The sequence below is a fragment of the Cetorhinus maximus genome, chromosome 22, assembly GCF_964194155.1.
Source record: "Cetorhinus maximus chromosome 22, sCetMax3.hap1.1, whole genome shotgun sequence".
Classification (NCBI taxonomy): domain Eukaryota; kingdom Metazoa; phylum Chordata; class Chondrichthyes; order Lamniformes; family Cetorhinidae; genus Cetorhinus; species Cetorhinus maximus.
Genome location: NC_135900.1, coordinates 59,393,129 through 59,418,609, shown reverse-complemented (window position 1 = coordinate 59,418,609; position 25,481 = coordinate 59,393,129). Strand labels below are relative to the sequence as shown.

The 25,481-nt window shown below is 42.1% G+C and overlaps 1 protein-coding gene across 6 annotated transcripts in view; it reads left to right on the top strand.

The window, feature by feature from the left end:
* Positions 1 to 25,481, top strand: part of pot1 (protection of telomeres 1 homolog) — a 334,309-nt gene that overhangs the window by 19,345 nt on the left and 289,483 nt on the right. The window contains exon 1 of one of the 6 annotated variants that reach the window (XM_078568391.1): positions 1,892 to 1,910. The exons of 3 other annotated variants lie outside the window; for them this stretch is intronic. The gene's annotated coding sequence lies outside the window, so the exon portion shown is untranslated. Of the gene's footprint in view, positions 1 to 1,891; positions 1,911 to 5,671; positions 5,690 to 15,717; positions 15,737 to 25,481 lie in introns of those variants that run through there. 2 more of the 6 variants (XM_078568394.1, XM_078568393.1) reach the window with 2 other exon arrangements.

The following is a 25,481-nucleotide window of genomic DNA, read 5'->3' as shown; positions in this document are numbered from 1 at the left end:
GGAGGCCATTCAGCCCATCATATCTGCACCAGCTCTCTGTGCATTTTAACTAAGTGCCAACCTCCTGCCTTTTCCCCGTAACCCTGGACGTTGTTTCTATTTAAATAATCATCCAATGTCCTCTTGAATGCCTCAATCGAACCTGCCTCCACCACACTTCCAGGCAGTGCATTCCAAGCCCTAACTACTCAAAAAAAAGTTTTTTCTCACCTCGCATATGCTTCTTTTGCAAAACACTTTAAAACTGTGCCCTCTGGTTCTCGATCCATTTACGAGTGGGAGCAGTTTCTCTCTATCTACTCTGTCCAGACCCCTCATGATTTTGAAAACTTCAATCAAGTATCCTCTTAGCCTTCTCCTTTCCAAGGAAAACAGTCCCAACTTCTTCAATCTTTCCTCATAACTGAAGTGTTTCATCCCTGAAACCATCCTCATAAACCTCTTCTGCACACTCTCCAGTGTGTTTACATCCTTCCGATAGTGTGGCGTCCAGAACTGTACACAATACTGCAGCTGAGGTCTAACCAGTGACTTATGTAAGCTCATCAAAACCTCCCTGTTCTCATACTCTATGCCCCGATTAATGAAGCCTAGCATACTGTATGCTTTAGACACAGCTCTACCTGTCCTGCCACCTTTAAGGACTTATGTACATGTGCACCCAGGTCTCTCTGCTCCTGCACACCCTTTAATTGGCCCTACTCTTCCTTGTACCACCTTTTTACTATTGATGTGCTAATAGAATACTTTGGGATTTCCTTTTATGTTGGCTGCCAGTCTTTTTTCATAACCCCCCTTTGCTTCTCGTATTTGTTTTTTCACATCCCTTCTGAACCTTTAGTATTCCGGGAGGCGGTGGCATAGTGGTATTGTCACTGGATTGGTATTCCAGGGACCTGGGTTTGAATCCCACCATCATGGGATGATCCCACCATCGTGGCAGATGGTGAAATTTGAATTCAATAAAAAAATTCGGAATTAAAAGCCTGAAGACCATGAAACCATTGTTGATTGTTGTAACAACCCATCTGGTTTACTATTGTCCTTTAGGGAAGGAAATCTGTCGTCCTTACCTGGTCTGGCCTGCATGTGACTCCAGACCTACAGCAATGTTGTCGACTCTTAACTGCCCTCTGAACAAGGGCAATTAGGGATGGGAAATAAACGCAAGGAGTTCCATCGGCTGGGCATTTGCCGGCAAGTGACTCGGACGGAGCCTGAAGCCTTGAGAGTGGGCTGAAGGAAGGGGGGAGGTGCAGAAGCAGCAGCCACGACGAGAGAGAGTGAGGGGGAGCAGACAGAAGAAGCATGAGCCTCGAATAGTGAGCTGCAGCATGATGAGAGCAAGCGCCATGAAGAGAGCAGTCCAAAGCCTCGCTCAGTGTCCAGAGAACTGGTGAGGGGAATTGGAACAGGCCAGAGACCAAAGAGGACACCTGGACAGCACAGTACCCTGAGCCTGAGAAGCCCTCAGGTGAAGAAGACCCTGTGGTCTGAAGGGCATGGTAATCAAGGGCACGTGATCAAGGGCAATTAGCAATAGGAGTACCACGAGTGGGCGGGCTCCCAAGCCTGTTTCTTTGCTGCAATCACTAACAATTGCTTCTGCTAGATGCAAGAATCCCTGTTCCCATTGCTCTACAACCAAATCCACAAAACGACTGATTCGAGACCAGGAATTGAGCTCCTAGCGTGTCAGGCCATGGTTGTCCATTGTAAAAAGTTCATTTCTGCAACGATAAGCTTTGATATGAATGTATTTATAGGTTTGATGCTGGTGGAATAAAGGATCACTGCGCTGGAACTTCTGTGCATTCCGTGTGCTTAAATCCTGCGTTACACTGACAAAGCGGCCTTAGCGGTGATGTCACAGCGAACGTGGAGGAGGAGTTCTGAGAGTGATAAATTGGGTGGGTGAACAGTAAGAAATTTGTTTCGTTTAATAAAATCAGTTCTCCTAATTTTAACTCAGGCTACCTCTAAACCAACAAATTAAAAGTTTAAGGATGACAGGGCAGGCCACAAGTTGGTACTGCAGTTTTGTGGGATTTTGTCAATAGTGAGACTGCCCTGGGTTTCCATGTCTGCTGGGAATGCCTCTTGTGTTCAATTACTCTGGCTCAGTGTTACTGATCTGGAGTGTGAGTTGGAGACACTGTGACACATGAGGAAGGAGAGGAATTTCTGGATAGTTTTCTCCATTTCCCAGGTAATGCTGCATCGTCAGCTGCCACCTTTCAGATGAAACATTAAACTGAGGCCTGTTTACCCTTTCAAGTGAGTGTGGAAGGTGCTGTGACACTGTTGGAAGAAGAGCAGTATTCTGGTCACTCTTTCCTTCTCAGCCAATGCCACTAATCATTAGATATTGCTGTTTGTGGGACCTTGCTGCTGCGTTTCCTACATTACTTCTGAGGTGCAGTCAATGCCATACTTCATTGTCACTTGTGACACCCTGCGGTTGTAAACGGTGCGATATAAATGCAAACCTCTTTTTTTTATTAGCCAAAGAGAGAAATTGTACCTGTCACCCGTGGTTACAGGAAACCTGCTCCTCTGTAAAATGTAACATAATCTGCAGCAGTAAAAGGCGACGAGGTTACCACTGCAATATAGTTTTGATAAATCAAAGTCAAGGAATTCCAGCCTCCCGAAATGTGGTTGCAACGTATTATTTCTGTATAAGTCAGTTAGGTATGAAGGCACACCCTGGTTTTCCAGTTCATAGCTACCTGACTACAGTCTGTGGCATGTTCTCCAGAAGGGTGGAATAAATAGCACAATTAAAGGAGTGTATAATGAATGTCTGGGCCGGCTGCTGAGAGAACAGTGTATTTACAGAAACTGACCTGCTGTGAGAAGTCCAGTGCTGCAGAGTGGGGAATTCAGCATTGCTCTTTCATTTGAGCTTTGATGAATCAGGGCAGGAAGATGCTGGTACACACTGACAGTATCGGAGGTATAGGAAATAAAAGTGGTACAGGCTAATTGGCGCTAAATGCTAAGGGGGAAGATGAATGAGCAAAGAGGGGTTAAAATTAAGGAAAAAGTAAAGTGAAGGCACTATTGTAATGTCGCAAACATGGCAGATAATTTGCTTCCAGTCTGGTCCCATAAGCAACAATAAGGTAAATGACCTGCTAAAGGGCTGGATTTTCAGTTCAGCGTGTGCCCAACATGCACGAGCATGAAATAGCGCGCGATGACGTTGGGCGAGTGTCCCGACATCAGCGCGCTCGCAGCGCGCCCGCCAACAATTAAGAGGGCTGTTAAGCTCATTAGTAAATTAATTCGGCTGGCGGTTGGGCGAAATGGCCTAGCGGCCTTTGGATTTTTGAGCGGGATGAGGTTTCCGATGATAATTAAAAAATAAAATAAAAATTTTTAAATCTAATTTTTAACATGCCCCTACTCATGTGACAGAGTCAAGTGAGGGGACATATTTTCCTTTTTTTAAAAAAAACTTTATTTTTAATGTTAAAAATCTTCATCTCCCTGTGGCAGCTCGGTGCCTTCAGGGAGCTTTCTGTGAGCGCACCCACGAGCATGCACTGACTTCCGCACTGGCCCTCCTCCTCCCACCCCCTCCACGCACCCAGGCGGCGCTGAGTGTTTCAGGGTGCTATTCATGCTGGCTGGTTGTTAATTGACCAGCGCCCGCCCGACGAGGGGAAAACCCTCCCCCACGTGTTCTTTGTAATGTTGGTTGAGGGGTAAATGTTGGCCAAGACACTTGGAGAGCTCTATACTGTTCTTCAGACAGAAACACGTAATCTAGGCTGAAATTTCAGTGCAGTACTAAGGGAGTGCTGCACTCTGAGCTGTCGTCTTTCAGGTTAAATATTAAACTGAGGCCCCATTTGCCCTCTTAGCTGAATGTAAGAGATCCCATAGCCTATTCAGTCATTTATCTCTTTGCTGATTGAGAGACCTTGCTGTGTTTGGCTGTTTTATTTACTTAAGTTACAACAGTGACTACACTTCAAAAGCACTTCATTGACTGTGAGGACTTTGGGACATCTTGAGACTGTGGGGAAAAAAATGCAAGTCTTTGCTTTCTTTAAGAATGATTTTCTGCCATGTGTGGGAAGCAGTGAAAAGCAACCAGCAATTATTAAAGTTAATGACCGAAGAAAGATCAATAAAATTTGCTGGCAACTCTTGAGGTAAAAATTCAGATGTTCCATTGTTCTCCAATGCCTATTTCAGTTGTGAGGAAGACCTTCACAGCCATGTTGAGTTATTCAGTCTTTCTCTCAAGTGAATCAGCCAAATTATACATTGTACTGTTCCCCATTATGTCTCCCTTTGTTTTCACGCTGTTGATTATGTCCACCCAAACTAACCTATTTGATCTGGAACATGTAGCAGCTGAAGAATGGTCTTTTTTTAATGGAATGGCATATAGTTCAATGTTGTACTGCAGTGGGAATTGGGCCCATGTCAATCTGACTGATTTAGCTTTGTTGTGGAGCACTAATCCTGCTCCTTCTCTGGGGCATCTTATAATTCTGCTTTGGAGTGAAACATTTTATGAGTGTGTAAACCCAGTGCTACTGAATCACAGTTTTATTTGTTTGCTCTCTCATCAAGTTGAAGCAAAGCATTGGATCTCTTTACTATTTTTGTCTTTGGGAAATTCTTCAGCCTAAGGAGAGAAACAAATATACCTGGTTATGGTTACAGAACAAATGTTGAAGATTGATTTAACTCTGTGTCTATGCCTGATTCCTTCATTCATTAGCTTTTTTAACTAACATCTTTTTACTTTTTATTTCGCACTGTTTTTAATTTTTTTCTGTTTCGTTTGTCCATTTTTTCATTTAATTTTTCTTTCAGTTTTTTTGCTCAATACAGGCCAGTGTTAGACCACAGTAAATACAGAGTGAGGTAAAGGTGCTATTTACTGTACAGCCATCATAAGCACAAGAGTAGACCATTCAGCTCCTCCAACCTGCTCTGCCATTCAGTTAGATCATTGGTAATCTGTACTATTGGTCTGTATTCCTTAGTACCCTTGCTTAACAAAAATATATCAATCTTGATCTTAAAAGCTCCAATTGCCTCAGCATCCTTTAGGCGAAGGTAATTTTAGATTTATACTCCTTTTGCATGAAGAACTCTAATTTCAAGATTATACCTTCCTCGTCGATTCCCCTCACCTGAGGAAATAGTTTCTCTGTATCTACCAAGTCAAATCCTTTTAACATTTTAAACCCCTCGATCCAGTCATCCCCTCCACCTTCTACACTCAAGGGAATATAAGTGAAGTTCATGCAATCTGCCTTCATAATTTTCTACCTGGTTCTCATTCGTGTTTTGATTGATAGTTGTAGACTGCAGTTACAAAATGTGCAAAATAACTTTGGGATGTAGGAGCCCATTCCTGTGTTTCACTATTAATGCAAGGGTTTCAATTTAATATCGGTTCACCTCCCCTCATCCAAAGAAAAACATGTTGTAAAGTCTCCATATGCCCAATAATTTAAGTGTGAACTGCTCCAACATTCTGGTGTCACTGGTGTACAAAATGTAGTTATCCAGTGTCCTGTCACCACCCTGTTAAGGGAGCAGGCTTTTCCTGTGATGGCAGCCATCTTCCATCTTTCCTAATTGCTATACTTAACCATTTCAGATCATTAACTCCAGTAATTTGCTGAATCTTCTTCATTCCATCCTCGCTAACTGTGTGAGTATTACAATGTTTTCTACATGTCCCTCTGTTTCTGAGCATTTGTCAGTTGGCTTGACTTCCTTTGTTGTTAACCTTCCTGACCAGCGTGAGGTAGGTTTGCTCTGCTCCATGTATCATTAAGAAATGTCCCCTTGTAAATGACACCAAAGTTGCCCTCAGGAGCTGCTTGTTAACGGTAAATAGAAAGCTTTTTCAAAAAAGATTCAAATCGTTTGCAACCAATTTCCTAAAGACATACTGTTCAAATGCTTTGCTGTGAGATTAGTTTATCTCCCCCTCAGTTCAGGTTCTGGGGAGATAAGCCAAGACCTTTTCTCGCATGAAACTTGCTCCCAGTTCTTCTTCACATGTGTTGGACTGTATAATGACATCCTGATTGATAAAGTATTTTACTGCCGGTGATGGAGAGTTAATAAGTTTGACTTGATCCAGATTTTCTGTTTGACAGAAGGCAGAGGCTGCAGAAACACTTGCTTGTACTTTAGCAGGGTCTGATTTTTAATCTATTTTCAAAGAGTTCCATACTGCAAAGATTTCACTTCTTTCTTTTTGCACTGTTTTTATCCTTGTGCTAGGTGTTAGATGCAAGGTGGAGCTCCTGGTATTCTGCCCCTACAGTGGCTTTCAGCTGTATGTTCAAAAAGCTGTCAGAAATCGGCAGCCATGTTTTGGCCTTTCAGAGTGAGATTGCGAAGTTAGTGCCAAATGGGTAGCAATTTGTGTCCATTCCTACTAGATCAAGTCTGCCCAAACCTGCATCTTGTAGGGGCAGCAGGGAGAGGAGACTTTCACCCAACAACAAAAACAACAACTTTCATTGATATAGCGCCTATAGTGTAGCAAAACGTCCCAAGATCTAGCCTGGGCTCGATTTGAGATTGGATCTCAGGTGAAAGGCCACTGTGAAACCTGCTGAACCACATGTTGCCTTTCCTTCAATTTTCCTCAGCGCCCCACCGCTATTATTTTCAAGCTTTTGTTTACCTATTTTACCTATTTAATTTATTGTCGTCTTTATCTGTTTCTCTCTGTCTTGTGGACTTATGTTTACTCAAAATCTTTTAACTGCCCTCTGCAGGATTTTTGTAAATTCTTCATTGTTTATTGTGTTTTTCTGTTCTTTTTTTCAGTATATTTGTTGCACCTCTTCACTTCTCTAGGTTTCTGACTGATTTTCAACATGGTTAATGCAGACAAATTGAAAACTCTATAGGTTTGAGCAACGTGTGTGTGTATGTCTGTCTGTCTACACTTTTCAGTAATGCGCACTGTTGCCCTCAAGAAATTAGAGCTGCAGCTTCTGTTCAATCGACAATAACCTCCTGCTTGCAACCAAATCTTTTTGTACCTCCACACACTCCGACTGAATTTAGATGGTAATTTTTTCCATATTGATGCAAATTCCTGTGCTTTATGGAGATGAGAGCTTTTTCATGTACATTAAAGGAGAGAAGGAAAACTGGTGAAGTACCTGGAAATGAGAGTGAGGGAAGTATGTTCCACCTCAGGCTTTATTACCGTATCCAAGTGTAATGATTTTAAAACTGGAATTGAGAGGATATGTAATAATAGATATACATTCTCTGGGATGCTAACTCGGTGATATTAAGCTGACGATGAATAGTGTTTATTGCAGAAATGGAACTTCTAGGTTAATATGGAGACAAGATATAGTTAGTGTACTTTTTGATTTTAACAAAGTGTTAATGGTCAGTAGGTAATGTTGTTAAAGATACACAGGTGATGGGCATTATTTGATTAAGGACTGAGAACACATATAAAGAGAGCCAGCTGGAACACTGTTAGGAGGCAGAGGTCTATAGTGCTGCATCCTGCGAATAAACCTACTAGTAAGGTAAAGACCTGTGTCCTGTTTTGCACCCCTGGCTTGAATCCATTTAACATAGAGAATGGTTGCCTACAGGTGAAGATTGGAAACTGAGAAGAAATCTTTTTTGGACAGAAGATTGTAATCGGAGTTACTTTTGAGAAGAATGGCTGAAACCAAGTGTAAAATGTCAGGGTATGATTTTCCACCCATGTTCTCTGAATCTGAACCTTATGACCAATTGGAAAATGCAGTAGATATATGGGCATGGGTTACATCCTTACTGAAGAGAAAACAAGATCTGGCCTTGGCACTATCGCTTTCTAACAAAAGCAGCATCAAGTGTAAAGTATATTCAGAACTAGAGGCTCATCAGTTGGACATTGAGGAAGGTTTGCATATTCTATTAAGCTTTATAGATAAAATTTATAAGAAAGATGATCTATTAAATACAGATGAGGCATGGTCAGACTTTGATAAATGTAGTAATACAGATGGTTAATCCATAGAAGAATATATAATGCAATGTAGCAGGCTATTTACAAGATTGTAGATATTCTATTTGGAAATTCATGATTCAGTGCTTGCTTTCAGATTGTTGGATTGTGCTAAACTGTTGCACGTGGATAGGATCCTGGTCTTAACTGAAGTTAAATTCCCAGAAAGGGACCTGCTTTTTGAGATGTCTGAAGCTTCAAAAAGTATCCCTGGGAAAGCAGCCATTTCCAGTGGTGGTCTTGGCACAAATGGGACATTCAGTGGTGTATCAAAAGATGGAGGATTCAACGCTTGCGGCATTTTGAGATTGTTCAGGTATGGGGTGCAGGCTTCAATACAACAGAGGAATCACAGACAAAAGAAATGAGGATGGAGACCTTTTTGGCTGATCTTGATGATTGGAATGGAGTAATAACAGAAGAATGAAGCCTAGGAACGTGCGGGGAATTATTAACAGGTGTTTCAGATGTGATTTGTAATAGTATTATGCAGTAAATTGTCCAAAAGAGAACAAGAGGGTTTTTGAGGTGACGCAGGTCACGGAAGGTTCGGAAGGGGAAGATGATGATATCGATCAATCTGAGGGTAATGTACTGGTCACAAGAGTCTGGTCACGAGTGCACTAGCCATGGATTCATTTAATTGTGTCATGTTGGACAGTGGTTGCACATCCGCAGTTTGTGTAAAGGATTGGTTGAAATGTTATTTGGATTAATTCAGTATAAGGATTGAAGTAAGGTCACGGAATGTGAAAGTCTACTTCAGGTTTGGGGATGATAATACATTAAAGTCAGTGAAAAGAGTGGTGATTCCATGTAAAATAGCTGGGGTAAGCCAATTCATCAGTACTGGTATAGTACCTGATGAGATACTCCCTCAACAAGCCATCCATGAAAAAGTCTGAAATGAAATTGGACATGAAACATGATAAAGCAATTGCAGTTTACCCAATCAGGACATTGCATCTCTTTAACAAAACCTAGCATTTCTAATCAGAATGTTAAGATGATGAGGCTCCCTGTACACCACACACCCATGCCTTTAACAGTTATGGGGAGTAGAATACAGTAGATAAGGGGCTGGATGATGATGGACAAAGTGATATGGATGCACGGAACGGGGCTGTTTTTCGAATGGCGAATGCCTTTGTTACGAGTGTAACATAAATACCAGAAGGGCCCCGTGAATGGAGCAATGCGACATTGTAGGGAGAGCAGGGAAAGCCAGTGGCAAATTCAAACACTGGCTAAATGTTCAAGATGATGGACAAAAGATAAAATCAATGAACTGGCAAAGCGAGGTGAAACAGTGGAAAGCAAGAAAAGACAGTGCGAGTTCACATAGCGGACCTGGAAGTGACTCTGGCACTAGGAAATGGTCATGTACTGGCAACAGAACCTTTGATCTGGGAGGGAGAGGTCATTTAGCAGTCATCCAGAAAGAGATAGGGCAAGTAGAGGCCATAGTTTGACCAGAATGAGAACTATAGAACAATTGAACACCACTAGGAGTAGGAGCCCTTATGATCAGGAAGTTTTGGTGGCTACAAACAAATTAGAGGATAAATCGATAAGAGAGGCAAAATAAAAAGAGTTGGACAATTGGAAAGTATTTGGTGGCTGCTCTGAAGTGCCAGATAGGGGACAGCCAATCTTATCATACAGGTGGATATGTATGGCAGAAGTATTTCCTGATGGAACATATAAGGCTAAATTGAGACTAATGACTCGGGGTTTCAAAGAGAGATTTGGTGATCAAGATGGGCTACCCACTGCAAGATGGACTAGAATGGACTACCCACTGCAGGAAAAGCGATCCTGAATATTTTCTTAGCTCTCTTAGCCACATATTTGTGGGAATGTAGGTTAATTGGTATAAAAGCCACATTTTTGCAGGATGAAACATTTCAAGGAAGTGGTTTTGAAACCACCTAAAGAAGTGGGTGGTGTAGAAGGGAAACTAGAAATTAAACAAGTGCATTTATGGATTAAATGATGCGCCAAGGGTATGGTATTTCATATGGGCTCGCAATGTTAACTCTGTCTTTCTCTCCACAGATGCTGTCAGACCTAAGTTTTTCCAGCACTTTTTTGTTTTTGTTTCAGATTTCCAGCATCCACAGCATTTTGCTTTTATATTATGGTATTTCTTTGTTTGGTCTGTCATGCTGAAAGTAGGTTTTCAGCTGAAAGCAGACCCAGCAATGTTCTGTTGGTATCACAAAGAGAAACTCACAGGCATATTTATGATGCACACTGATGATTGTCTATTGGAAGGTTCTGTGGAATTTGAGCAATTTATTTTAGGTAAGATAAAAGAGAAATTTAAGGTTGGGAAGTCAGGCTTTGGGGGCCTTTAGAGTTGGATATTAGCACAGTCGGTCAGGAGTAACCTTGAATCAACATTAATACTTAGTGTTAATTGTACCCTGATTAAATTGGGCCAGGTTCTCACAGTAAGATGACTTTGCATCCGAAGGAAAAACAGATCAGTTAAGAAGTTTGATTGGGCAGTTAAACTGGCTATGCACTCAGATGAGACCTGATGCCAGTTATGACATATTGGAACTTAGTACTATGGTGAAATACACTACAATTGAGGAGGTTCTGAGGGCAAATAAAACATGAAAGAAATTAAATTTGGAGAAATGCACACTGCAATTTCCAGCCTCGGTGACCTGAAAGACATGAAGTTAGTCCTTTTTAGTGGTGCTTACCATGTCAATCTTCCAGATGGGTATTTGAGTACAGCAGGGTTTATTATATTATTGGTGGGTGAAAAAGGAAAATTCCCCTTGGCCAAGGAAGACACAGCTGCAGAAAAACTGGGGCTAGTGGAAGCGAGGATAAGGGATTGCACTTATCTCACATTCTGCAGGAAATCCTATACAAGGGGCACTCTGAGAAAAGTTTTCTCATTTGAATGCTATGTGGATAATCTTCTGTTTGGAACAAAGTACATTGGTCAAAGAGCATCACTGAGAAAAGGTTGAGGATCGACCTTGCTAGAATAAAGGAAAATGTTGGAGAATAAAGAGAGCCGACACAAGCCACCAAATATCAGACTGTTTTACAAAGCAGCTTGCTCTAAGAAATTGTTGGAGGTCCTAGGAAGAGTGACGTCTTGTGTTATGATGAGCTGTAAGAAATATGGAAAAACAATATTTCTTTCTCTTCAATTGCTTTGCAATTAAGTATATAAAGATTTTGTTTAATGAACGAAAGTGGAATCTGTTAATGGTGTTGATTATGTTGCTAAAGATACGCAGGTGAAGGACATTGTTTGATTAAGGACTGAGAACACATATAAAGAGTGTGTGCTGGAACACTGGGTTTGTTGTTAGGAGGCTGAGGTCTGTAATGCTGCATCCTGTAAATCAGTCTACTAACAAGGGAAAGATCTATGTCCTGTTTCATACTTCAACATCTGACCTAGATCCATTGAAGACAACGAGCCCTTCTTACGACGATTGTTGCAAACTGTAGGTACGCATAAGGTGCAGCATTTTGTGGAGTTGATATCAGAACTGTGATTATCAGAGGTGATGGGACCACTGCCACTCTGCCACCTACAGCCCCAGATCAGGAGGGTGAATTTACATTTGTTTTTAATAGCAAGTATGAATAGAATGACCCATTCAACATTGGCAGTAGGTGCCTTGTATGTTTAGCAGAATGATTTTTTAAAAGAAATTCTTTCACGGGATGTGCTTGTCACTGGTTAGGCTAGCATTTTTATTGCCCATCCCTAATTGCCCTTGAGAAGTTGGTGGTGAGCTGCCTTCTTGAACTGCTGCAGTCCATGTGGTGTAGATGCACCTGCAGTGCTGTTAGGGTGAGAGTTCAAGGATTTTGACCCAGCAACGGTGAAGGGACGGCAATATAGTTCCAAGTCAGGGCAGTGAGTGGCTTGGAGAACTTGCAGGTGGTGGTGTTCCCATGCATCTGCTGTGCTTGCCCTTCTAGGTGGTAGGAGTTGTGGGTTTGGAAGGTGCTGTCGAAGGAGCATACGAAATAGGAGCAGAATGAGGCCATTCAGCCCCTCGAGCTGCTCCACCATTCAATAAGATCATGGCTCATCTGGTTGTGTTTTTAATTCCACATTCCTGTCTACCCCCAATAACCTTTGATTCCCTTGCCTTGGTGCAATGCACCTTGTAGATGGTACGCACTGCTGCCACTGTGCATCTGTGGTAGAGGGGGTGGATGTTGAAGGTGGTGGATGGGGTGCCAATCAAGCGGGCTGCTTTGTCCTGGATGGTGTCGAGCTTCTTGAGTATTGTTGGAGCTGCACTCACCCAGGCAAGTGGAGAGTATCCATCACACTGCTGATTTGTGCCTTGTTGATGGTGGACAGGCTTTGCGGAGTCAGGAAGTGAGTTACTGGCTGCAGAATTCCCAGCCTCTGACCTATTCTTGTAGCCACAGTATCCCCCAGGACGTTGATAGCGATGGTAATGCCATTGAATGTCAAGGGGCGATGGTTGGATTCTCCCTTGTTGGAGATGGTCATTGCCTGACACTTGTGTGGCATGAATGTTACTTGTTCGTTTGCACCATTTAAGGTAAGAGCTAAATATGGCCTTGCTGAATATAAGCTACTGACCCCGTCCTAAGAAATCTGAAGAATTGAGTTTAATTTTAGGTGAATAAAGTTAAATGTTGTACAATTGATGAGAATTTCCTTATTTAGTTAAGAAGGTGGCATGCTGATGAAATGATTAGGAATTTCCTCATACCACATTGTCGATTCCTTCAACAGTGCCAATGCATGGCATGAGAGCATTGAACAAAATTTAAGACCCTAAACTCACTAAAGTTTTTGTTATTCCGAGAAACCTATTCAATTGTTTTTAAATATTTTCTTTCACCAAATGGAGACCATGTATGTCCTTGAATGGTGTCTCACAAAAATATTTGGTAGCTGAAAGATGTATTTTTAGTGGTCTTGTTGAAAATGCTCTCCCTGGTATCTGTGTGAATTCGGCCTCTCTCCAAAAGTTTCAGCCAAAACCCAGGTTGCTCCTCAATCTTCCCTGGTTTGACCTTCCTAGCTCAGAGTATCATCTTAGAGTGTCAAAGATAAAAGCAAAAAACTGGATGCTGGAAATCCAAAACAAAAATAAAAATACCTGGAAAAACTCAGCAGGTCTGGCAGCATCTGCGGAGAGGAACACAGTTAACATTTCGAGTCTGTATGACTCTTCCACAGAACTAAGTAAAAATAGAAAAGAGGTGAAATATAAGCTGGTTTAAGCGGGGGAGGGTAGAGCTGGATAGAGGGCCAGTGAGATAGGTGGAGATAACTAAAAGATGTCATAGACAAAAGGACAAAGCGGTGTTGAAGCTGGTAATATTATCTAAGGAATGTGCTAATTAAGGGTAGAAAGCAGGACAAGCAAGGTACAGATAGCCCTGGTGGGGGTGGGGTGGAGGGAAGGGATCGAAATAGGCGAAAAGGTAGAGATAAAACAATGGATGGAAATACATTTAAAAATAATGGAAATAGGTGGGAAAAGAAAAATCTATATAAATTATTGGAAAAAAAGGGGGGGGATCGGAAAGGGGGTGGGGATGGAGGAAAGAGTTCATGATCTAAAATTGTTGAACTCAATATTCAGCCCGGAAGGCTGTAAAGTGCCTAGTCGGAAGATGAGGTGCTGTTCCTCCAGTTTGCGTTGGGCTTCACTGGAACAATGCAGCAGGCCAAGGACGGACATGTGGGCATGAGAGCAGGGTGGAGTGTTGAAATGGCAAGCGACAGGGAGGTCTGGGTCATGCTTGCGGACAGACCGAAGGTGTTCCGCAAAGCGGTCACCCAGTCTGCGTTTGGTCTCTCCAATGTAGAGGAAACCGCATTGAGAGCAACGAATGCAGTAGACTAAATTGAGGGAAGTGCAAGTGAAATGCTGCTTCACTTGAAAGGAGTGTTTGGGCCCTTGGACGGTGAGGAGAGGGGAAGTAAAGGTGCAGGTGTTGCACCTTCTGCGGTTGCATGGGAAGGTGCCGTGGGAGGGGGTTGAGGTATAGGGGGTGGTGGAGGAGTGGACCAGGGTGTCCCAGAGGGAACGATCCCTGCGGAATGCCGCCGGGGGGGGTGAACGGAAGATGTGTTTGGTGGTGGCATCATGCTGGAATTGGCAGAAATGGCGGAGGATAATCCTTTGAATGCGGAGGCTGGTGGGGTGATAAGTGAGGACAAGGGGGACCCTATCATATTTCTGGGAGGGAGGAGAAGGCGTGAGGGCGGATGCGCTGGAGATGGGCTGGATACGGTTGAGGGCCCTGTCAACCACCATGGGTGGAAAACCTCGGTTAAGGAAGAAGGAGGACATGTCAGAGAAACTGTTTTTGAAAGTGGCATCATCAGAATAGATGTGGTGGAGGTGAAGGAACTGAGAGAATGGGATGGAGTCCTTACAGGAAGCGGGGTGTGAGGAGCTGTAGTCGAGGTAGCTGTGGGAGTCAGTAGGCTTGTAATGGATATTGGTGGACAGTCTATCACCAGAAATTGAGACAAAGAGGTCAAGGAAGGGAAGGGAAGTGTCAGAGATGGACCATGTGAAAATGATGGAGGGGTGGAAATTGGAAGCAAAATTAATAAATTTTTCCAGGTCCAGACGAGAGCATGAAGCAGCACCGAAGTAATCATCGATGTACCAGAGAAAGAGTTGTGGGAGGGGGCCGGAGTAGGACTGGAATAAGGAATGTTCCACATACCCCATAAAGAGACAGACATAACTGGGGCCCATGCGGGTACCCATAGCCACACCTTTTATTTGGAGGAAGTGAGAGTGTCAACTTGATTGATAGCAGTGCTGACTAAGCGTCAGGAGGTTGGGAGTTCAAGCCTCCACATAATAACCTAGGCTGACACTTCACTGCAGTTCTGAAAGAATGCTGCACTGTTGGAGGTTTCGCCTTTCATGTGGGATGTTAAATGAGATCTCTTCTGTCTTTTCAGGTGCATGTTAAATTTCCCATGCTACCTTTGAAACAATAGCAAGGAATTTTCAGTTCTGGATTAGCATACCTACCAAACAAATGTACCACAAAAAAGAACTAATTGTTTTTATTGTTGTTTGTGGGATTTTGCTGGTGAAAAGTGCCTGTCTTTGCATAATAGCTAGTTATGCACTTTTTAAAAAACAATGTATGATTATTTAATGAGATATTATGCCAGGTAGCTTAAGCTGCCTGACTCGGTATATGACCGAAATCAATGGTATGTCTGTTTGTTGGACGTAGGAGAGTAGGAACAGGAGTAGGCCATTCAGCCTCTCAATCCTGTTCTGCTTGAGTTCATACTGTATGTCATGTGATCTGAGGTTTCACTTTAAGTAATTGTTGCCGAAATACACCAGTGACCCAACTTTTCCATACTAATCAGCTGTTGAATTATGCCGCCATCATTTGCTGCTGCTTCCCTTTAATTGCACACTGCCTGATGTCTTATTCTGTTGGTTGGGCTGTGGAATCAGGGGCTCCCTGGTTATCGGAGTTTAAAATTGCATTCCTTATTCATTACAGATTTTGAAGGAGAAAAGTAACTATCACCTGAATACTGCTTAGTAGCTCCTGTAAGTATTGTGATTCTCAAATCCATTTAGAGTCTCAAAAATGGAAACTGCACTAAGTTGAATAACAAGTGATTTTTGTCTTTGTTATAGTCCAACTTGCTGATGTTGGTGTATTTACACCTGGCTGTTGCAGCAGGTAAAATATTTGACAGTAACTGTACAGCTCTGTGGGATATATCTTCCTGCAGCCACAGTGGGCAAAACCAGTTGGTTATCATTAGCTATGGAACAGGTCAGCTGTGGCTTATCTTTTGAACATATTTTGCGGCTGTTTAAATGGTTTTAAATTTAAAGTACTTTCATCTCCTCTTGTCCTCTGTGGTTTCCTCACATCTGTCTCGCTGCAGCTGAGCTTGAGCCAATAGTCTCTTCCAGCCATTTAACTGTATCATAATTAGGCCACAAGAAGCAGCACAGAAGCAGCCGAGGGAGACTCTTCCTATTTCTATGCCCTTTGCTTCTGAGGAAAATGTGTAGTCTCTACTTGGCACTTCTGCAATGATATGGTGTTCTTCAATAAGAGGCTACTGTGTCCCACTCAGCTTTGGAACTCTTATAATTTCCTTTTTACTGAGTTCACAACTAAATAGCTACAAAAAAGATGACTCCAAATCGGTTTGTAAACAGCATCACATGGAATGTATCGCATAGAAACAGGCTGTACAGCCCAGCTGGTCTGTGTTAGTGTTTGTGCTGCACATGAGCCACCTCTCACAATACTTCAACTCATCCTATCATCATATCCTTCTATTTCTTTCTCCCTTGTGTACTTATCTAGCTTCCCTTTAAATGCGTCCATACTATGCGCCTCAATTACTTCATGCAATAGTGGGTTCTACGCTTTCACCACACTCCTGATCAGAGAGGTTTTTCCTGAATTGCTTATTGGATTTATTTGTGACAGTTATGCAGAAGATAGTGCTAGTTCGCAGGTATGTTGTGCAATGTCTCCCTCTGCCTGATGTTATCGCAGCCCATTTACTTCAGCTGATTCAAACTGTCTGCCTCTCTATGAAGTTACTGTACAACTCAGAATTCATGGACTAAGGCCAGACTGCAGGATAAAGCAGTGATGTGCAACACATTGTTGGGGGGTGGTGAGGAGAGGGGATGGGGGTGGAAAGTGGTGGTTGGTGAAGGGAGTAAGTAACTTATATTTAAAATACATATCACTTCTTTAGTAGTGAATTATTTCTAGGTTATAAAAAGGAGGAATGAAAGATTGTGTTGTGGCAAGATGAATTTCAGGGTTTGTCTGATGATTCAACTGGGTAAGAATAAATCATAAAGAAGGAAAGAATTTGCATTTATGGTACACAGTACAACATCCCTAAGTGCATTACAGCTAATGCAGTATTTTTGAAGTGTAAGTTACTGTTGTATTGTAGGACCAGTGGCTTCATTGGCTGCAAAATGCTTTGGGATGTACTGAGGTATAGAAAGGTACTCTATATCAATGCAAATGATTTCATTATTCCAGACAGATCAGGAAAGAGTCCGGCCTGACCTCTGATAAATACGGAGTCTGCTGCTCTCAACCAGCTGTCACGAGGAGTGTTACAACTGGCCTCTGTAACTCTGGGTTAGGGAACAGAAAACTGCCCCCAGGTTCCTGCTGGCATCCCCTATCCGCCTGTGTACATATTTATTGAGGACAGGATCGAATGGTCTCTGCTGCTCAGTAACCTGGGGACACATGCTCTCTTGGTCCAGACATGAGGAATGACTATGCCTGAGGTTTCAGTGGGTGATTGGCCATAGTGAAGCTGAACCCCACCTGTACAGTAATACTTTCAGGGCTGGCGGAAAAAAAAGACAGTGATGCCAAATTATTGGGTGAGTTTCAATTCTCAATTACTATTTAAATTGCTGCCACAGGTAATAAATGAGCTGGTTGTGGAAAGAACACAGACAACTGGAGTGCTTCACATCACAATGGAATTTGAAAAATTCTAGTGACACTTGTAATGATTTCTAAATCAATCGAGTTTGCACTCGAGCCTTCAGAGGAAAGAAAATCTATAACTATGACTTTAGCTAGATTCCTACAATGTTTTTTTTTTTACTGGGGTTTTTGTAAGTGCCACTGCACTTCCATATTCTGCTATTATAGTCATCAAGAGTGGCTTGGTAGCACCACTACTGACCGAGCTGGTTGAGTCCTGAAGGACACAGCTGGCAGACTGGGCCTGCAGCAGGCAGCGAGGGAACCAACAAGAGGGAAAAGCCTAGTTGGCCTCACCCTTGCCAGTCTACCTTCGCAAAAGCAACTGTCCATGACAGTATTGGTAGGACTGACCATTGCACAGCCCTTGTGGAGATGAACTCGCTTCATCACACTGAGGAATACCGTCCATCATGTTGTGTGGCATGTCTAAATGGGATAGATTCAGAACAGATCTAGCTGTTCAAAACTGGGTATCCATGAGGCAGTGTGGGCCATCTGCAGCAGCAGAATTATATTCAACTACGTTCTGTAACTGTCATGAAAGTATAATAATTTTCATAATGTTTTTCTGGTTCATTGTAAAGTAGGTTTATGGGGGTAAGTATAGTTAGGTCTGTCTGTGTGTGATTCAATAACATTTGAAGTCAGATAGATTATAGACTTTAACTCTTCAAAAGAAGCTAGGTGCTCAGTGTGCTGATAAATAAACATGGATGCTGACTTAGCATGTAAGGTGTGAAGTTTTAGATAGATGAAAGGGATTTTAGTTTGTTTACAAATAGCCAGACAAGCAAGGCTAAGAAATGTGTTTATTTTTCCCAAGGGTTACTGACAAGTAGTAGGAACATGAAAGTTTTTATATTGTGAGGAAGATACAGTTTCAAAGACACATGAAACAGTTGAATTTACATTTAAGAAGAAGAGAAACATATATAAAGGAGAATGAGGCTATGTTTCAGAGGAAGGCATTATGAGATCTAACAGAAGTGTGTGAAATAGCCTTAATGAAGCCTCCAGTATTTGTGCATATGCCTGCTGTCTACAGAAACTGGAGGAGAAAGCCGTCTGGAATTCCACTGTCCAGGGTATTGTGTTAATTTGCTGGACCTGTTTAAAATCTAAAATCTGTTTTTGGACGTTGCCTTAAAGGGGGTGTAACTGGGAGTCAGGTTAATTAGGGATTTTAGGAGTTATCATTAGTGGTAATTTGTAGTTCTATGTATGTGCTTGAAGCTTTCTCTATTGTTAATATTTACTTTAGTTTTAAAAAAGACTCTCAAAGTCTTGGTGGACTTATTACATCTGAGTTCAGTGCATGCATCTCAAAAATAAATACGAATTGCAAAACCGTTGTGATAGCGCAATCAAATTTCCCTTATGGATTTGGCACACACCACCTGCCACGTCGTAACAGTAACCTCATGACCTAGCATATTACCATCAAATCAGGGGTCAACCCTGGTTCAATGAAGAGTACAAGAGGGAATACTAGGAGCAGTACCAGGCATACCTAAAAATGATGTGCCAATCTATTGAAGCTAAAACATAGGACTACTTGCACAGTGGAAGCAACATGCACTAGAGCTAAGCGAACCCGCAACCAGTGGATCAGATCAAAGCTCTGCCAATTCCAGTCAACAAATAATTAACTGGAGCAGAAGGTCCCACAAGTATCCCTATCCTCAATGATGGGAGAGCCCAGAACATCAGGGTAAAGGAAAAGGCATTTTCAATCATCTTCAGCCAGAAGTGCTGAGTGGATGATTCATCTCGGCAGCCTCCTGAAGTTCCCAGCATCACAGATAGCAGCCTTCAGCTAATTCAATTCATTCCATGTGATATCAACAGCTGAAGGCACTGGATACTGCAAAGCCTATGGGCCCTGACGACATTCCAGCAATAGTACTGTAGACTTGTGTCCCCGAAATAGCCATGCCCCTAGCCAAACTCTTCCAGTACAGCTAAAACACTGGCATCTACCTGGCAATGTGGAAAACTGCCCAGGTATGTCCTTTCCACAAAAAGCAGGACAAATTCAACCTGGCCACTTAATGCCCCATCAGTCTACACTTGATCATCAGCAAAGTGATGGAAGGGGTCATTTACAGTGCTATCAAGTGGCACTTCCACAGTAACAGCCTGCTCACCAATGCTCAGTTTGGGTTCTGTCAGGGCCACTCAGTTCCTGATTTCATTACAGCATTGCCAAAACACAAACAAAAGAGCTGGATTCCAGAGGTAAGATGAGAGTGACTGCCCTTAATATCAAGCAGCATTTGATGAGTGTAGCATCAAGGAGCCCTAGCAGAAATGAAGTCAATGGGAACCGGGGGAAAACTGGTTGGAGTCATACCTAGCACAAAGAAAGATGGTTGTGGTTGTTGGAGACCAATCATCTCAGGCACAGGTCAAGTTGCAGGAGTTCTTCAAAAGAGCATAAGAGTTTTTAAAATTTCTTTCATGGGATGTGGGTGTTGCTGGCAAGGCCAGCATTTGTTGCCCATCCCTAATTGCCCTTGAACTGAGTGGCTTGCTGGGCCATTTCAGAGGGCAGTTAAGGGCCAACCATGTTGCTGTGGGTCTGGAGTTACATGTAGGCCAGACCAGGTAAGGATGGCGGATTTCCTTCCCTAAAGGACATTAGTGAACCAGATGGGTTTTTATGACAATCAATGTTTCTTTCATGATCACCATTATATTCATATGTTATATCTATATTCCAGATTTTTATTGATCGGATTTAAACTCCACCAGATGCCATATTGGGAATTGATCCCATACCCCCAGTATAGCAGGGGAACCTGAAGAGGCCCGAGAGTGTGGTCGGCCCTGCCCTTTTCTGAGCCCCAGGTTCAGCTGACCCAGCTGATAGCCCCTGGCAGGGTCCCATGCCAGGGTTACAGTGAAGCTATTGTGGAAGCAGGGCAGTGGATCAACTTGGCTGGCAGAAACCAGTTTCAACTGGCGTAATGCTAGCCAGTTCAAGCTGTTGTTAGTTGAGCACTGCAGAAGACAACGGTAAACCACTGCAGTACCTTGCCAAGCACAAGCCAAAGAAAAACCACAACATCAAGGGGATCCCCTCCACCCCAGGAGGGAGTGCCTGGCTCGGTACGGTTAGTCACATGCTGCAGGTGACACTAGGTCGCCTCATGCTACTGTCGGTTTCCAAAAGGAGAGCATCAGCATCGGAACATGGAATGCAAGAACCCTGTTACAACCTGGAAAATTGATGAGCATCAAGCATGAAATGAGTTGTTTGAAAGTCAACATTCTTGGTTTGAGTGAAACATGCTGAAAAGACTCAGGTAATTTTTGTATCAGACGGCAGTACACCCATCTACTCAGGCGATCAAAAGCATGAGGGAGGTGTAGGAATCCTCCTAGGTGAAGACGTTTCAAAATGTATGCTGGGTTACCGGACGACCTCAGACGGTGATCCTAGTTAAAATCGCAGCCCAACCTTTCAATCTTATCAATCTTACCAATGCGCACCAACATCTGACAGTGAAGAATAGGATATTGATCACCTCTATGAGGATTTGGTTAAAGCCAAACTTCAATATAAAACACACGAGGTGATTTTTGTAATGGGTGATCTAAATGCAAAAGTAGGTTCTATCATGAAAGGCAACATAGTTGAACCATGCGTCCTGGGTGATCCCAATGGATGAGGGGAATTGTGGCTTGATTGGTATAAAGCAAATGATCAGGTCATTCTAAATACCCGGCTCATGGAGCATCCAAGAAGGAAATACAGCTGGGCAAGCCCAGGCGATATGACCAGAAATCAAATTGACTATATGACAACAAACAGCAGAATCCAAAGTACAGATCAACAAGCAAAAATCTACCCAGGCGCCGACAGTGGAAGCAACCATGTACCTGTAGTTTGCACCATCAAATTAAAGCAGAGGAAGTTTTAAAAAAAAACAGGGATATTAACAAGACTAGATTATGAGCTACTCAATACAGAGAGCTCATTTAAAGAAAAATTTAAAGTGGAAATCCAAACGTTTCGAACAGCTTGAAAACCGAGGAAACCATTCAACATGGGGAATGTTCAAAGCATCAATGCTAGAATCATCAAAAAGCAGCATTCCAAATAGAGAAAAGAAAAATAAACAAAAAATGGATGACAGATGAAATATTGGACCTGCTGGAGCACAGAAGGAAGGTGAAGCAAATAGATTAATGGACACATCAGGAATTGGACAAAAGGATAAAAAAAGTGTTGAAGAGAAGGAAAAATGGTTAAACAAAAAATGTAAAGGAATAGAAAAATATAAAAAACAGACTCAAGAACAATGCATTAAGACATTAGGGAAATCACAGGATAAGTTGGGTGTATATCTGGTGGATGTATCAAAGGGAAATGTGGGAGTTAACATGAAAAGGAACCAAGTGCTTGCAGGATGGACTGAATACATACAAGACTTATTTGAAGACAACAGACAAGAAGAAAAGCCAACAATTAAGAAAAACCTGGACGGTCCAAAAATCATAAAAGATGAAGGAAGAACAGCAATAAATAAGATGAAAAACAATGAAGTCAAAGGCCCAGGTAAAATAAATTAAAAATTTAGAAGACTTTGGAATAGACAAACTGTCTCTCATCTTTAATGAAGTTTATGGCATGCGAGAAATCCCAGAAGACTTAAGTAAATAAATATTTATTCCACTCCTTAAAAACCATGGAACAATTTAATGTGAACTCCATCACGCTGTCTGGTAAGTCACATTACTAAGGTCCTTCTTCGAGCACTGATGAATAGGGCCAGGAGCAAGATAAAGACAGACACTTCAGCTCTTGAATGTGGTTTTGTAGAACATAGAGGAATGAGAAATGCTATCTTTATGATATGCATGCTTTCAGAAAGAGCATTAGAGATGAAAAGGATGTATTCATGTGTTTTATTGATTATAGTAAGGCATTTCGTAAGGTGAAACATGAAGAACTGATGAGCATGTTAGAGTTTTTTGACCTTGATGGCAAAGATCCTGGAGTGATAAGAAACCTTTATTGGGGACACACTGCAGCCGTAAAAGTTGAGAACGATCTAAGCAATTTTGTGAAGATTAAAAGCGGGGGTCAGACAGGGGTGTGTTTTCTCCCCAGATTTATTCAATTTGTATAGTGAAAATATTCTTCGAGAGATTGAAGTCCTTCCTGGAGTAATAGTTGGAGGTTACAACTTGAACAATGTAAGATACACTGGGACACCGTTCTTATTGCCAACTCTGAAGAGAAACTGCAAGTGATTTTGGATAGAGTAGTGAGTGAAAGTGAGAAGGACTGAGCATCATTTGCAAGAAAATAAAATGTCTAGCAGTGTCCAAATGAAAATCTTAGCAGAATATAAGATTGCAGTGAAGAACGAAAATGTCGCATAGGTAGACAAATTTTGTTACCTAGGAAGTATGTTAACATCAGACTGAAAGTGTGACCAAGAAATAAGATGAAGGATTGGAATGGCCAAAGATGCATTTCAAAAAATGAAACGTTATTATCAACTCAAAAGTAGCCATGAAAACAAAGTTGAGTGTCCTGGAGTGCTACTTCACACCAATTTTGACATATGAAATGAGTGTTAGATGATAAGTCAAGCAATGCTGAGAAGAATGGAGGCTGCAGAGTTGTGGTTTTTGAGGCGAATAGTGAAGTCACACTACCAATGAAGAAGTGCTAGTAAAATTTGAGATCAAAAGAACACTGCTGACCAAGATCAGGAGGAGACAGTTGGATTTTCTTCAGCACATAACAAGAAATCATGATTTTGAAAGTCTGATGCTGATGGGAAATGGTAAAAGAGATCGAGATAGACAAAGAATGATCTTTCTCAAGAGCCTTAAAAACTGAATGAATGTATCACCAACAACGATGATCCACGCCGCCAGAGCAAGATTAACATGGAGGTCCACCGTCACCAACTTGGGGCATGGTAACTGAAGAGAGAGAGAGAGAGAGTCCCCAGAACATTAGCCTGGGCCTCTAGATTATGAGTCTAGTGACATTACCACTATGCCACCATCTTCCCAGTGCAGGAGTAGGCTATTCGGTTTCTTAAACCTGCTCTGTCATTCAATAAGATCACGGTTGATCAGACTGTGGCCTTAACACCACCTTACTGCTTGCCCCCATAACCCTTGACTCCCCTGCAGATCAAAAATCTGTCTAACTCAGTCCTGAATGTAATCAATGGCCCAGCCTCCACGGCTCATTGGGGAAGTGAATTCCAAATACTAATGACCCTCTGAGTGAAGATATTCCTCCTCATTTTCCACTTAAATTGGAGACCTCTATTTAAAATGTACCTCCTAGTTCTTGATTCCTCCATGAGGGGAAATGTGCTCTCTGCATCTGCCCTGTTAAGCTCCCTCAGCCTCTTATGCTTCAGTAAGATTACCTCTCATTCTTCTAAACTCCAATCTTATGGCCCAACCTGCTCATCCTTTCCTCACAGGACAGCCCTTCAGCCCAGCAATCAGCCTAGCTAACCTTCTCTGAACTGCTTCCAATGCAAGTATACCCCTCCATAAGTAAGGGGACCAAAACGATACACAGTACTCCAGTTGCAGTCTCACCAATGACCTGCACAGTTGTAGCTAGACTTCTCAACTTTATTGTAAGGGGGATGGTGTATAAAAGTAAACATTCATTTGCCTTCCTAATTATTGTAAGCTGATATTTTTGTGATTCATGTATGAGATCACTCTGTACTGCAGCATTCTGCGTTCTCTCTCCACTTTAAATAATATTCTGCTTTTCTATTCTTCCTAGCAAAGTAGGCAACTCACATTTTTGTGCATTATACTCTGCCAAATTTTTGACCACTCACTTAACCTATCTATACCACTTTGCAGAGCCTTTGTATCCTCCTCATAGCTTGCTTTCCTACCTATTTTTGTATCGTCAGTAAATTTGGCTACAGTACAGTCAGTCCCTTTATCCAAGTTATTCATATAAATTGTAAATATTTCAGGCACCAGCACTGATCCCTGTGGCACTTCACCGGTTAATGTTTGCCAAGGTGAAGATGGAACCATTTATCTTAGAATCTCAGAATTGTTGCAGTGCAGAAGGAGGCCATTCGGCCCATCGTGTCTGCACCGGCTCTTCGCATGAGCATTATGACTTACTGCGATTCCCCTGCTTTTTTCCCCTAACCCTACATATTGTAATCATCCATTGCCCCCTTGAGTGCCTCAATTGAACCTGCCTGCACCACACTCCCAGGCAGTGTATTCCAGACCTGAACCACTTGCTGTGTGGAAAAGTTTTTCCCATATCGCATTTGTGCTTCTTTTGCAAATCACTTTAAATTTGTGCCTTCTCGTTCTCTATCCTTTTACAAGCGGGAACAGTTTCTCCCTACCTACTCTGTCCAACCCCATCATGATTTTGAACATCTCCAGCAAATCTCCTCTTAGCCTTCTCCTCTCCAAGGAGAACTGTCTTAACTTCTCCAATCTATCTTCATAACTGAAGTTTCTTATCCCTTTACTCTTTAGTCCCATTAGAAAAGAAGTTCTAGGAAAACTACTGGTCATTGTTTTAAGCTCCTTCCTCCCTTTTGCCTCTTGATTTTCTACTATTCTTAGGATGCTACTTGTGTCTTCTACTGTGCAGACAGTGAGTAAATGCTTGTTGAAAGTCTCTGCCATTTCTTTGCTTTCCATTATTAATTCCTCAGTCTCATCCTGTAAGGGACCAATGCCTTCTTCAGCTACTCTTTTCCTTGTTATATCCTTGTAGAAGCTTTTACTATGTGTTTTTATATTTCTTACTAGTTTTCTCTCATGTTCTAATAATTTCTTCTTTATTATTGTTTTAGTCATCCTTTTTGGTTTCTAAAATTTTCCCAAACTTCTGGCCTACCACTAATCTTCATAGACTTTTACACCTTTTCTTCCAATTGGATAGCATCCTTAA